The following is a 12,837-nucleotide window of genomic DNA, read 5'->3' as shown; positions in this document are numbered from 1 at the left end:
ATTTGCTTCCCATGATTAGGGTTTGGTACCGGAAACTGGTGCCAATGTGGTACCGGTTCCAATACAACCGGTATTACCCGGACCGAAACGCAACGCACATTTCGGTGCTTCTTTCCGGTGCCTGAGCCGATTGAAATTGAAAAAAACTATTGTTGTGAACTTCTCTGGTGACTCCGCCCTGTCAGCAGGTTACGATAGCCTCTCATATTTAACTTTGACAGCGGAGGCTGCGCTGTGTGTGACTACGTGAACCCGTGTCGAGCACACCAGCGTCAGGCTGGGCGCGATGGGGAGACCGTCACCGGTCCCCCTGAACACGTGGAGACCGATGATGACGAGCAGCCTTAACTCAGATTAGTACCGTATCATTGATAAAAGTAGCCCAAGAAATAATAAATTAGCCATTATAACCATGTTTAAAGCTAGCTCGTAGCTAGCGCTAGCTACGAGCTACGAGCGTGACAGTCTGCTAGCAGATGTGTTGGTGTTCAGCGATCCCGGCTGTATACCCGGTGTTACCGGGAATATAATGACGGAGGAATAAAGACCGTGGGGCGTCACTTTGTTTCAGTGTAACTCTCGCTGTCAGAAGCAAAACTTTATTTGTCACGTGTCATCTTCAGTACCTCTGATTGGTTGTTCTCTTTGCCCATCAAAACTGTAACAGGATTAACCCTATAAGGTCTGCACATGACAATACATATCACATCATATAATGGAGAACATATATTGTGTATGTTAACAGTCTTATATCCGTTGTTTGTCAGTGCTCCATGATAACGGCTTCTACAGGAAATATGGCCGAAGAGGTTTTTAATGTCCTCATTGTGCGTTTAAAAAAAAAAGTATCGGTTCAGGCACCGTTTAGGCACCGGTATCGTTTTAAAAGTACCGGTTTAGCACCGGTCTCGGAAAAAACCCAAACGATACCCATCCCTACCCATGATGCAGCTTCATAGAAAGCACCAGCCCACTCGGAGCCCACTCAGCAGGAGGAACATCTCAAATCCAGATGCGTGTCCGAGCTCCTGATGGCAGGTAATTGCTATAGTGTTTAAAGCTGGAGCCAGGCGTGGGATTGAGTGTTTATTTTTGTCAGTGTGTGAGGAAAGGGGTGAGTGGGAAAAAATGCTGTCAGGAACCTCAACGCTGTTGACAGTTTCTACGGACAATGTGACACTGGAATGGTCTGCGTGAGGTATTTGGAGGCACATCTGTGTCTGCATGGATCAAAAGGGCCAGCAGCATCATTTCAGCCTCTCTCCGTTTGATCCATCCTTTCAATCCCGTCCAAGCTGGAACAGCCCGAGTCGACACGTGGGCGCTGCTCCGCAGTGTATACAATAAGATAAAAAAACCAAACCAGGAGGCAGCCACCATAACTTACTCCAAAAATCATCTTATTTTAAGTTTTTTCAAGATACACATCACCAGACAGCAAATAAATACAAGTTAAATCACAGAAAAACAACCCACTATACGAACAATCAGACATAAATCATCATAAGTCATCATCTTCCATATTTAACCAACTATAACAATTGCATTTATATCATTCTTACCACCATTTTATTGTCAATTCATCCAGGCTACTTGTCGAATGTCCCCCCCCCCCTACTTATCGACAACTATATGCTAAAAAGAAAAAGGGTAAACAGTAACTTACTCTTAACAATGGTGTGGAAGAGCATTTATAATGCACCGTGTGTGTAATTGAACATTTCATCCCACTACCTTCCATTTTCTTCCACACACACACACATGGACACACACACAAGAGAGAGGCCATCTGTTGCTCGAGTGCCCGCTGGGTTTGTTGGCCTCGTCACTTTCTAGTGTCGGTCAGCACCGTGGTGGTTCCAAGTCGCCCCATTGAACTGCTTCCTGTCATCAAAACTCTTGAGTACAGCTCTAAACTTTAAGGGGCCGTTAAAAACAATGAGGAGACACACTGATCACTGACACCCTGTTGTAGCACCAGAATGAGGCAAAAAAAACGAGAGGATTTGATGCGTGAACATAACCGAGTTCTCGCCACCATGTGACCTTTTTTGAAATGCCCCGCTGTGGTTTTGGGATGCAATGGTGAGCCATATTCAAAACTTGAACTAAACGCAGATGCGATGAATGAATTCACATCCTACTGCACACCATGTGTGTGTTGGTGGTACAGTGGCGCACAGCTGGTGGGACCTGGGATGACTGCATTGATTTATGTCAAAGAAGACGAAGAAGAAGAAGAAGAAACGTATCATCCATTTGTACTATAGACGTTGCATTAGATCAATACCACGTGTGTGCTTTACGTACGAGGCTATCTTAGCTTAGCATTAAGAACCAGCTGCACACACTCTTCATGTCATCCGAGTAGAAGTCATTCGGTGTGTTTCCCAAAATCTTAAACCATTCCTTTAACCACGTGGATGCCCACGTACATTTATAATGAAAACTGTATTAAAGTTTTCACACATGACATTTGACCCCTGCATTTAAGTCATAGGACCAGTGAACTAGGGTACGGCGCCCGGGGAGCAATTTAGAAGAGCCGGGGATCGAACCACCGAGCTTGTGGACAGCCCGCTCCTCCCCACTGAACCACAGCAGCAAAGTGTACACATTATGAACAGAAGGATAAATATACAAACCCTAGTTTAACATACACAGGGAACACCACTTTACCTGGGCACTATTTCTGGTACCTCGCTAACGTAGTTAGCGGGATAGTTTCGAGGATGAGATTACACAAGTCAGGCTTTTCGGTTACACGAAGCGCTGTTGTACAGTGTGGTACATTGTTGTGCAGTGTGGTACATTGTCGTGCAGTGTGGTACATTGTTGTGCAGTGTGTTACATTGTCGTACAGTGTTTTACATTGTTGTGCATTGTTGTACATTGTCGTACAGTGTTGGACATTGTTGGACATTGTTGTACATTGTTGAACATTGTTGTACAGTGTCGGCGATGCAGAACACCAGGAAAGCCGCTGTATGCTGAGCTGTTCATTACGTTTTTTTAGTGCTTGAGAAACTTCTGGATGTGTTCGTTCCGTTCCCTGGCTCACACACAGAATCACACACACATATTCAAACTCCTATTCTATATGGTCATCTCCACATACATGTATATACACATATATATCATCGACTTGTTCTGGAGTAGCCATTAAGCCAACTGCCAGCAGGCACATTTCAAGAAATATAATCGGATTGGGGTGATAAGGGACTTAAAATGATGCAATACATATTCCCAACATATAGATATAGCTGCGTTCAGACCAAACATGTTCAATTCAATTCAGTTTATTTGTATAGCCCAGGGGTGCTCAATACGTCGATCGCGGCGTAGTATGGTAGATCGCATGACATTAAAAAAAATTGGCCCGCCCCCCTGTCACTTTCTCTATAGCGCCAAATTACAGCAGAAGCATGTCATTTCTGTCTCTACGTGTCGCGTTAACAGTCCTCTGTCCGCCATCTCGCGCTCCGACGCCGGTTTGCGCGCATCGGGACGGAGCAAAGAAAAAGTCACTAGCACCCCCCCCCCCCCCGTCGGTCGATCGTCTTGACTTGGTCACATTATAAGTAGCTCGCATGCTGAAAAAGTGTGTGCACCCCTGGTATAGCCCATTTTCACAAATTACAAATTTGTTTTGGAGTGCTTTACAATCTGTACACATAGTCCTGTCCCAAAACCTCACATCGGATCAGGAAAAACTCCCAAAAAACCCTTCACGGGGAAAAAGGGAAGAAACCTTCAGGAGAGCAACAGAGGAGGATCCCTCTCCAGGATGGACAGATGCAATAGATGTAATGTGTACAGAAGGACAGATTTAGAGTTAAAATACATTCAATGAATGTGACAGAGTGTATGAATAGTTCATAGTAGGCATATTCCACGATGGAGACCTCCACGATCCATCAGGCAGATGGAGGTAGAGAGGAGGAGTGGGCGGAGTCTCAACAGTGGGCGGAGTCTCAACAGGGCAATGGCGTAGTTGGTAGTAGGCATATTCCACGATCCAGACCTCGATGATCCATCAGGCAGATATGATCTATGACGTCTCATAGGGTCCGATGCTGGTTGGTCTCCTCTGGTTTGATCGATAGATATAGTTGAGTATCATCTGCATAACAATGAACGTTTATGGAGTATTGGCTAACTACATTGAAAGTTACCGAGCTGTGAGCCTACGGGTGATGTTATGTATAACTGTATATATAATATTGTTATGAACCTAAACACGAGGGCGTTAGATGTTCTGACGTTAGAGGGACTTCAACAATAATTATGAAGCATAACTGGTTAGTTCGTCCATGGTGTATAACTGTTTCCATGGAGATAAGCCACGCCCCCTCTACAGCGCAAAGGAAGTGAATGAATAAAATGACAGCGGTGTTAGATGTTCATGATTATGGTCTGGAATTCCTCACGTGTTCATAATCATCTCCTGCTGGTCAGTGGTGAAGAAAAGAAGCTTTTTTCCCCTTTTAGTTTATTTGACTTTGTGGCGTTATAAAAATCATGGTTTCGGTGATCAACGCCTCCCACTTTTCAATTCAATTCAGTTTATTTTGTTTAGCCCATTATCACAAAATACAAATTTGCCTCAGCGGGCTTTACAATCTGTACACATAATGTGTGATGGAGAGATGTAAATTCATCCATAATTAGAGAGAGAAGAGGAAATAGATATCTCCTTTTCTCAGTTCTCAGTGTATTCTAAACATCCCCCAGCAGCCTATAAGTCTATAGCAGCATATCTAGGGGCTGGACCTGGTGACCCTGATTCAGCCCTAACTATAAGACTAAAGAGGAAAGTCTTCAGTCTACTCTACATGAGGTGACTGTCTGCCTCCAGGACTGAAGGTAGAAGCTGGTTCTATAGAGGAGCTTGATAACTGAAGGCTCTGCACTGCAAAAACTCGGCCTCAAAAAACAAGAAAAAATAGTAATAAAATGAGGGAATATTACTTGAAATAAGCCAAATTATCTGCCAACAGAACAGGAAAATTTGACTTGCCAAGATTTCTTAAAACAAGTAAAAGTATCTAGCCTTGAAGAACCCACAAATATCTTAAAACTAGTGTAGCCAGATGAAAAACAAGTAAATTTGTCTTGATACAATGAAACAATTTAAGAATTATTTTCTTAATATGTAGGAAAATGTGCTTAAATTCAGCAAATACAAGTACCATCATCTTGCAATAAGGATATATGTTAGGCAATATATCTTAAAATAAGTAATGTTACACTAAAAACAAGTACATTCGTCTTGATACAATGAAAATTTAAGAATTATTTTCTCAATATGTAGGCAAATGTGCTTAAAATCTGGAAATGAAAGTACCATCATCTTGCAATAAGGCTATATGTTAGGCAATACATCTTAAAATAAGTAATTTTACACTAAAAACAAGTACATTTGTCTTGATACAATGACAAATTTAAGAATTGTTTTCTCAATATGTAGGAAAGTTTCCTTAAATTTAGCATCCAATGCTCATGCAATATTCTTGGAATATCATGACATTTACAGAGAAAAATACCATAATATGCTTAAAATCAGTAATTTGACAATGTATATAATACTAGAAATGTGTAGTTCTTCTGTAAACCCAATGAAAAACACAGTACAACTGTATAATATATTATGGTACTTTATTGAAAAGTTCCAATTAACGGTGAACATACAAGACATGACAGTAAGTTTTGTAAAAACAACAGTTATCCTGTAAACTTTATTACAGTTACAGTATTTTATTACAAAGTTCAAAGGAAGTTGCTGGCAACTAGTCACCAGAATTCCTTTGCAAAAACATGGTACAGTGTATAACAATAGGTTGGCATAGATTTTACAGTCAACATTTGATTATTGTAAATTACAAATGGAAATATCTTAATAACACCTTTTGTAAAACAAGATACAAACCATCGTTGATGAAAACCTTAAGAAATTAACATTCTGTGAAAAACAGGTTGAACTGATCCACTCACATGTGTTGTATACTCACAAAGCATTGTTGAGATCTTGAAGAAACAGGATGTGGACATGAAGGATATCCCATGAATAAGCAAAAGATTAGCCACTTGCCCAGAGTTGATTAAGAGCAATGAGTCGCTGTGTCCAGACTTGACTGAAGAGGGCACCCAGCATGGTAGAGTCTCACACAGACACAAAGTTCAGGAAGTTCTTCTTGAAAACTCGTATGTTGACATCAGGTGATCCTCTCTGCAGCCAAAAAAACAAAGCAAAGGCAAAGTTAGATTGATGCAGTGCTTGAGCATGATGCTGAAACAGATACGCATTCACTGCCTTCTGGTAAACTGAGCTCCAATGATAAAGTCACCTTTATAGTTAAACAATATTAATAAGTCAGGTTCAATGTTGAATAAGGACATATTTTAGCATAAAGGCATTACAATGTGTTACATGTCTGTAATCTTGCAGCCTACAGGCAATCAAGACCATCATCACGTTTCACGTGGTTCGGGTTTCCAACCAGGGGAACAACCCATCCAATTAATTCCATCATTTAAAAACATGTTTGCATTTTTTTAAGATACACTAACATAAAACCTTTTGATGTACCCCTATAAGCAATAACACAATTATTATTGCAAAAAAAGGATAAACTAGATTACAGTCTAGCCTGTTGTGGATTTGTATAACTGAAATACTCAGTGTACAATAGCTGATATATCTTCCTCCGCCTTACATTTAAATTGTTTTAATGAGACCCAGTCCAATTGCAAACAATGCCCTCCTGCATTTACCATTACATTTATAGTACATGTCACCTGTGTGCAAAGACAGAGTTGCAAACCTATTTAGGGTGGATTTGGGAAAGATAGTACACATGACGATATGCCATAGAATTAATGAAATGTTTCTGCTATACGTGGAACTAAATTTAAGGGGGATATCAGTTCAAACCACAAGAAAATTAATTGAGGATGATCAATTGAGGGAGGTTTGAGTTGTGCTTGCACCTATCATTTGCTATACTGAACTACATCACCGCTTACCTCGATTTAGCCTGGACAACACTGGTGTCTGAGTCATTAGGTCCAGACTGAAGACAGGTGGGGACCGAATCTCCTGCAGACATGCCATGATGTTCAGGAAACTGGAACTTAAGGCAGGCGTAGTCATCATTACTGCTTGAAGACTCACAGGTCAATCGGTTGTCTGTGGGCTGACATGATTCTCTCTACAGCCAGAAAAAAGACAATTGAAAAGATTAACAATAATATAACTTTAAATAGCATTTACAACATGACAAAGTGGTTACAACAATAACAATTTATTCTGTTGTTAAATTAACACACTGAACTTAAAACCACTTACCACCGTTTATCCTTGACAACTTGTATCCGATCATGGGTCACACTAGTGGAACAGCAAAGAAGGTGTTGAGGTTCATGCTGGTAGTCGTCACACCTAAAAAGAAAGAGTAAGGAGATAAAGGACAAGGGGAGGACATACATCCTCTTCAGTAAAAACAAAATCATCTCAAGCATCAACTTTTGCTCTTTTCAATGCCAAGGTTGTAAATCAAAATGAAAAGGCTAGATTCACACTCAAGTGCCCCATGTTGTCGTCATCATAGCGGCCAAGGTTTGATTTCCGGTGGGCCCTTTGCTGCAGATCCTCCCCTGTGGTGCTTGTGTGCTTTTGTGTGTTTCTCTCTAACACAAATAAAGAAAAAACATCTGAAAAAATGTCATGCTTCGGGAATTTAAATAGATTATAATCTCACCGTGTTGCTGGGTGTCATTAAGGTCACGAAGTTGTTCCATCCAAATTGGATGACAATGTCTGAAAGGTGGCAGGAGAAAATAATTAGCATTTGACGATGAACTAAATGTTCTTAATTTTCTGTACATAAATGTAAACATCGACTCAAAGGACAATCTTTGGTGACGTCCTCATCTGATAATGTGGACGGTAAATTAAGATTTGATCATGAAACCATCCCCTCACTGGACAGCTCACGGAGCTTCTGAGGAGCTGTGAGCTGTCATGTCCGTCACAGCGCAGTTATACGGCCACGTCAACAACATCAAGTCACAGAGTCCCGACCACGTCAACAGCATCAAGTTAAGAGCGTCACATGAACAGCAGTCCCCACAGCATATGACACAGCGCAGTTATAAGCGTCATGTTAACAACAGTCACGTGAACAGAGTCCCGACCACGTCAACAGCATCACGTTAAGAGCGTCACGTTAACAGCAGTCCCGACAGCATATGACACAGCGCAGTTTAAAGCAGTCACGTGAACACTTGTACAATAACGTGTCTGGTCACGTGACTGTCCGGACTGACCGCTCCGGTATATGTGAGCTTGTCTACACATGTCTGCGTGGAACCAGTTTCAAAGCACTTCAATAAAATGGTCGTTATTAGATTAAGTGTGTAGCACGTGACCCCTCAGGTGTCTTAACCCACCTGCCACAGTAATGAACCTATAACACGAATGTTAGCTACACATTGCCTGAGCTAACATGTGGTAAAGTAAGCTAATGTTAGCTCGTTCAACACAGAAACCGACAACCTACGTTACGCGGCGATGTTAAAGAAACGTGAAGACACTTAACCATCAGATAGCTTAGTTAACTTACTCTTGACGTCCAAGGCGACACAGAACTGCAGAACACCATGCCTCGAATTCAAAAGTAGCTACCCGCTAGCTCACATGAGGCTAGCTCAACCCCTCACGGGAGAGCCGAGTAGAAACCTCAAAGTGTCACTAACGTTGCCCGTTCAATATAACTTTTACTCTTTGAAATTAAATTAAGTTGGCATTCTTACCTCAAGAAGAGCTGTCATGTCAGGAGGCTGTCGTTCCCTCTGTGGCGTTTCGTGAGTCACTGAAGCCGGAGAGCAGCGCGCAGCCCAAAGTGCGGAGAAGTGGCGCGAAACCGGGTTCAACAGTTCAATCTGTGATCGTTGCTTTTTTTCTTTTGTTGACTGCTGTGATCACTCTGATCACTGCACCTGGCCTCTCTCTCTCTCTCTGTTCTCTTGTCTGTCTCTGGCTGTCTGTGCTGTTTTCTTCTCTAGTAACTAGATTATTTGAAGAATACAATACAATAAAATAAAATCGCAGGACAGGACATATTACATTTTAGAATTTAAATAATAAAGGACATTTAAAAAATAATAAAAATGAAAGTAAATACAGTGTATCTAAGTGTATATAAAGTGAAAGCGGTGCAATGTTCATTGATGTTGTTCAATTTGAGGACGATCTGGCCAGAGGTGATTCATTGTAAAGTCTAATAGTTGCCAGGAAAGTTCTCCTGTCTCAGGAATGTCCTCCTGTATTAGGAAGGTTCTCCTGTATCATGAATGTTCTCCTCTATCAGGAATGTTCTTCTGTATCAGGAATGTTCTCCGGTCTGTCCTTGTGAAGCGGAGCTGAAGCAGTCTGTTGAAGAACGTGCTCCGCTGTCCCTGCAGTAGGTGGTGGAGAGGGTGGTCCATGTTCTCCAATATGGACAAACATTTCTTCATGTCCTCCTCTCCACCTGTTCCGGATAGTCCTCTTTGCCAATGATGGAGCCGGCCTTCCACATCAGTTTAGTGAGTCGGTTGGTTTTCTCCAGTTACAATGCTGCTCCCCCAGCAGAGTACGGAGAAGTCCAGAGCACTGGTCTAACAGACTCGTAGAACATCATAATTGAGATTTTTCATATATTACAAACATTTGAGGACTTCCTTGAAAACCTTCAAAGGAGTGAATTTGTTTTCTTCTCGTTTTTTAAACCGCTACCAGGGATGCTAAGTGCTAGATATTGCCAGCCTAGATGGTTGGGCCCCATTTGGGAGTGGCTACAACCTGGAAAAGAAAGCTAAGATCTGACATGTTTAGAAAAAAAGAAGCTAAAATCAGCCCAAACTCTTAACAGGGTCTCAGATTTACAAAGCCACACACCCTCTTCAAGTCCTGGATTTCAGACAGCCAATTAACTTTTGTGGGTGTTTTGGGGGAAATTTCACCCCTTCACCTCATTGTAGGCCCTGTCTTGAGTGTTTGTGTTCAATTTTGGATATCCAGGACTAATATTTAGGAGATTATGACCATTTTGCACTTATCAAAAATATGCGAATATAAGAGAATAAGGCCCAATTTGACCATTTGGACCTTTTTTAAATTGCAGCTATCAGTCCCAAACTTTAGGGTATTCATATTCAGATGTCCCTCTAGAGGATCCACATCTCTAAGTTGCTTGAAAGTACGAAAAATTAACTAAAAGACTGGTTTTAAGGATTTTCCTCTTGTGAAGATTTTGGAGGCGATTTCACCCCATGACCTCAACGTATTATATTTAGGTAAATATTATATGTAAGGTTAATTTGAAAGACAATTAGGAGGTTACGGGTCAGTTGGCTGAGTAGTGTGTGTGTGTGTGTGTGTGTGTATGCATGTGTTTAAAAAGATGTTAGTGTCAGAATTTATTTTAATTTATTCATTATCATTTCTGATTACAAATATTTGACAGTGCTGTCGTTGATATACATTTTATGAATAAATAAAAGTACACTTGTTCTCTGATCTTGAGAATTCACATTTATCTTTTATTGAAGAGGGAATCTATGACAGATCTGCTCACTGACGTCATCGGTATGAGCCAGGGCGCCGAGTACTGAATGCGCCAGCAATGTAATATGTCATAATTTGGACTGGTACTCAGAAAGAAAACATATTTCCTTTTGATTCCAACGTGCAAGTAAAATACCATCTTGGAGATGAATAGGAGAATGAATTCAACAGTTCAAATGACTCAGTGTTTTCCCCCGATATGATATTATATACAATTGTGTTCTGTATTTGGTCTAGGAATACAGGGTGCTCCTCATGTTTTAATATTGACACCAAAACAATAAACTCCATTGAGTTTTTATCTCCTGTTTTTTAATTTGTAAATGGATGGAAAGGATGGGAAGCTTGAAAGAGTTTGAAACACTAACAAAGTTTCCACCAACTTGTCAGTGTTGACCAACAACCTCATGATTATGTCAATTTTGTCGCTGTTTCTGGCGTTAACACTCAAAACAAGTAATAACATCATTAACAAGTTTTAATACCTTATTAAGATAATTAAAAGGACTAAAAACAAGTTAACTACTCAATAAACTGCCTTAACAAGTTAATAATGACATAAGATAATTAGGACTAAAATACTTAAAACAAGAGTAAAAAAACAAGGAAATGCCCAACATGTAACTGTTCTTGTAAGTATGAAATATCTGTCAGTCAAAAAACAAATAGATTGCCTTAATTTGAGATATTTGCCTTAGAGAAATATCTTGTCCAGTCAAAAACAAGCATAGATTGCCTTAATTTTAATTTTAATTTTTGCAGTGTATGGCTCCCATCCTGCTTTTTAAGACTAGGAACACAAGTAGTCCCGCATTTAGTGGCGCGGCTCTCTAGTGGGGAGCAATATGGTACCTAAGCTCCTTAAGATGGAGCACATCACCAATCAAGGAACTACAGAACTCAAGATTTAGTGAGCTTGTTCTCTAGTGGGGCAATGGTACCAAGCTCCTTTAAGATATGATGGAGCATCACCAATCAAGGCTTTGTAGGTGAGGAGAAGGATTTTAAATGTGATTCTTGATTTTACAGGGAGCCAGTGCAGAGCAGCTAGTGCAGGAGTATTTGATGTCGGACGTGCACGCGCTATCATCCCGAGGACTGACGTCTGGTTCAAATTAACGAGGCAGTTTGAGGGCGGATCAGCCTTTGAGAAACCGAATTAACCTGATGTCAATCATCTCGTTAGGAGCCATTGCAGAGAAATAGGCGGCCAGTGCAGAGCAGCTAGTGGGGTATTTGATGTCGGACGTGCCCGCGGCGCTACTCATCCCGAGGACTGGCGTCTGGTTCAAGTCTTGAGGCGGTTTGAGGCGGATCAACCTTTGGCTCCAGGTGTACGTGTCAAGTATTTGGTGTCGGACGGCACGCTTATCATCCCGAGGACTGACGTCTGGTTCAAATTAACGAGGCAGTTTGAGGGCGGATCAGCCATTGAGAAACCGACCAACCTGATGTCAATCATCTCGCGAATTTAAGCGAGGTTAAAAGATCGTGAGCGCACCGGCACAAAAGGACAGGAACTATTCTTCGAAGTAGCTCCAGCTCCCAGGGCGCTGCGCTCTGCTGCCAGGTCCTGTTCTCCCGCTCCCTCGCTCGCTCTGTCCCTATATTGGACAGAAACACCCAGCAGTCGGGCGCAGCGTGCGGTCCTTTGCCACTCCGGCACCGTTCCTCGAGCCACGCCCCGCCTCCTCCCCTCTGCAGCCCGTGCTTCCCACCCCGCTGCCACATACACCTCCACCCCACCGCCCGACTTAGGCGGGGCATCCAGCCGAACCTGCTCCCCCCCTCCCCCATGAGGAGGCGGGAGAGGAAGTCGGCCACGACCATCTGTGTCCCGGTTTGGATCACTTTGAAAGAACAAGGCTGTAGCAGATACCGGTGATTGGCGTTGGTATCTTTCATGCGGTGCGGGCCGTGCCAGGCGGTGGTCACGCCGGAGGGTGAATGGCGTCCCAGGAGGTAGTAGCGCGGGGTGAGCGGCCGCCCACGGATGGCGGGCACTCCCTTCTCCACCGTGCTGTACCTGCCCTCCTCTCCGACAGCTTGCGGCTGATGCTTCCCAGCAGGCGGTCAAACCCCCTACCTGCTGGGGCAAAACGGCCCCCAGCCACTCTGTTCGGCGCATCCGTCTGCAGAGTAAGGAGAAAATTAGGCGTGTGGAGGTGGCTCCCCACAGAGAGCTTTTTTTCGCTCCATTCGCACGCCGCCGCTCTGCTGCCAGGTCC

The 12,837-nt window shown here is 42.5% G+C and overlaps 2 long non-coding RNA genes across 2 annotated transcripts; both read right to left on the bottom strand.

Moving 5' to 3' along the window:
* Positions 1 to 5,634: 5,634 nt before the first annotated feature.
* On the bottom strand, positions 5,635 to 7,434 carry LOC130201358 (uncharacterized). Its single transcript, XR_008833170.1, has 3 exons — positions 7,349 to 7,434; positions 7,027 to 7,211; positions 5,635 to 6,229 (listed from the first exon to the last, which is right to left on the bottom strand). It is a non-coding gene; the product is annotated as an uncharacterized LOC130201358 (long non-coding RNA).
* Positions 7,435 to 8,942, bottom strand: LOC130201359 (uncharacterized). Its single transcript, XR_008833171.1, has 3 exons — positions 8,815 to 8,942; positions 7,761 to 7,819; positions 7,435 to 7,689 (listed from the first exon to the last, which is right to left on the bottom strand). It is a non-coding gene; the product is annotated as an uncharacterized LOC130201359 (long non-coding RNA).
* Between the last annotated feature and the right edge of the window lie 3,895 nt (positions 8,943 to 12,837).

This window comes from Pseudoliparis swirei, chromosome 11, assembly GCF_029220125.1.
Source record: "Pseudoliparis swirei isolate HS2019 ecotype Mariana Trench chromosome 11, NWPU_hadal_v1, whole genome shotgun sequence".
NCBI classification, from domain to species: Eukaryota; Metazoa; Chordata; class Actinopteri; order Perciformes; family Liparidae; genus Pseudoliparis; species Pseudoliparis swirei.
Note: the sequence above shows the minus strand (reverse complement) of the source record. Positions and strands in the feature narration are given on the sequence as shown.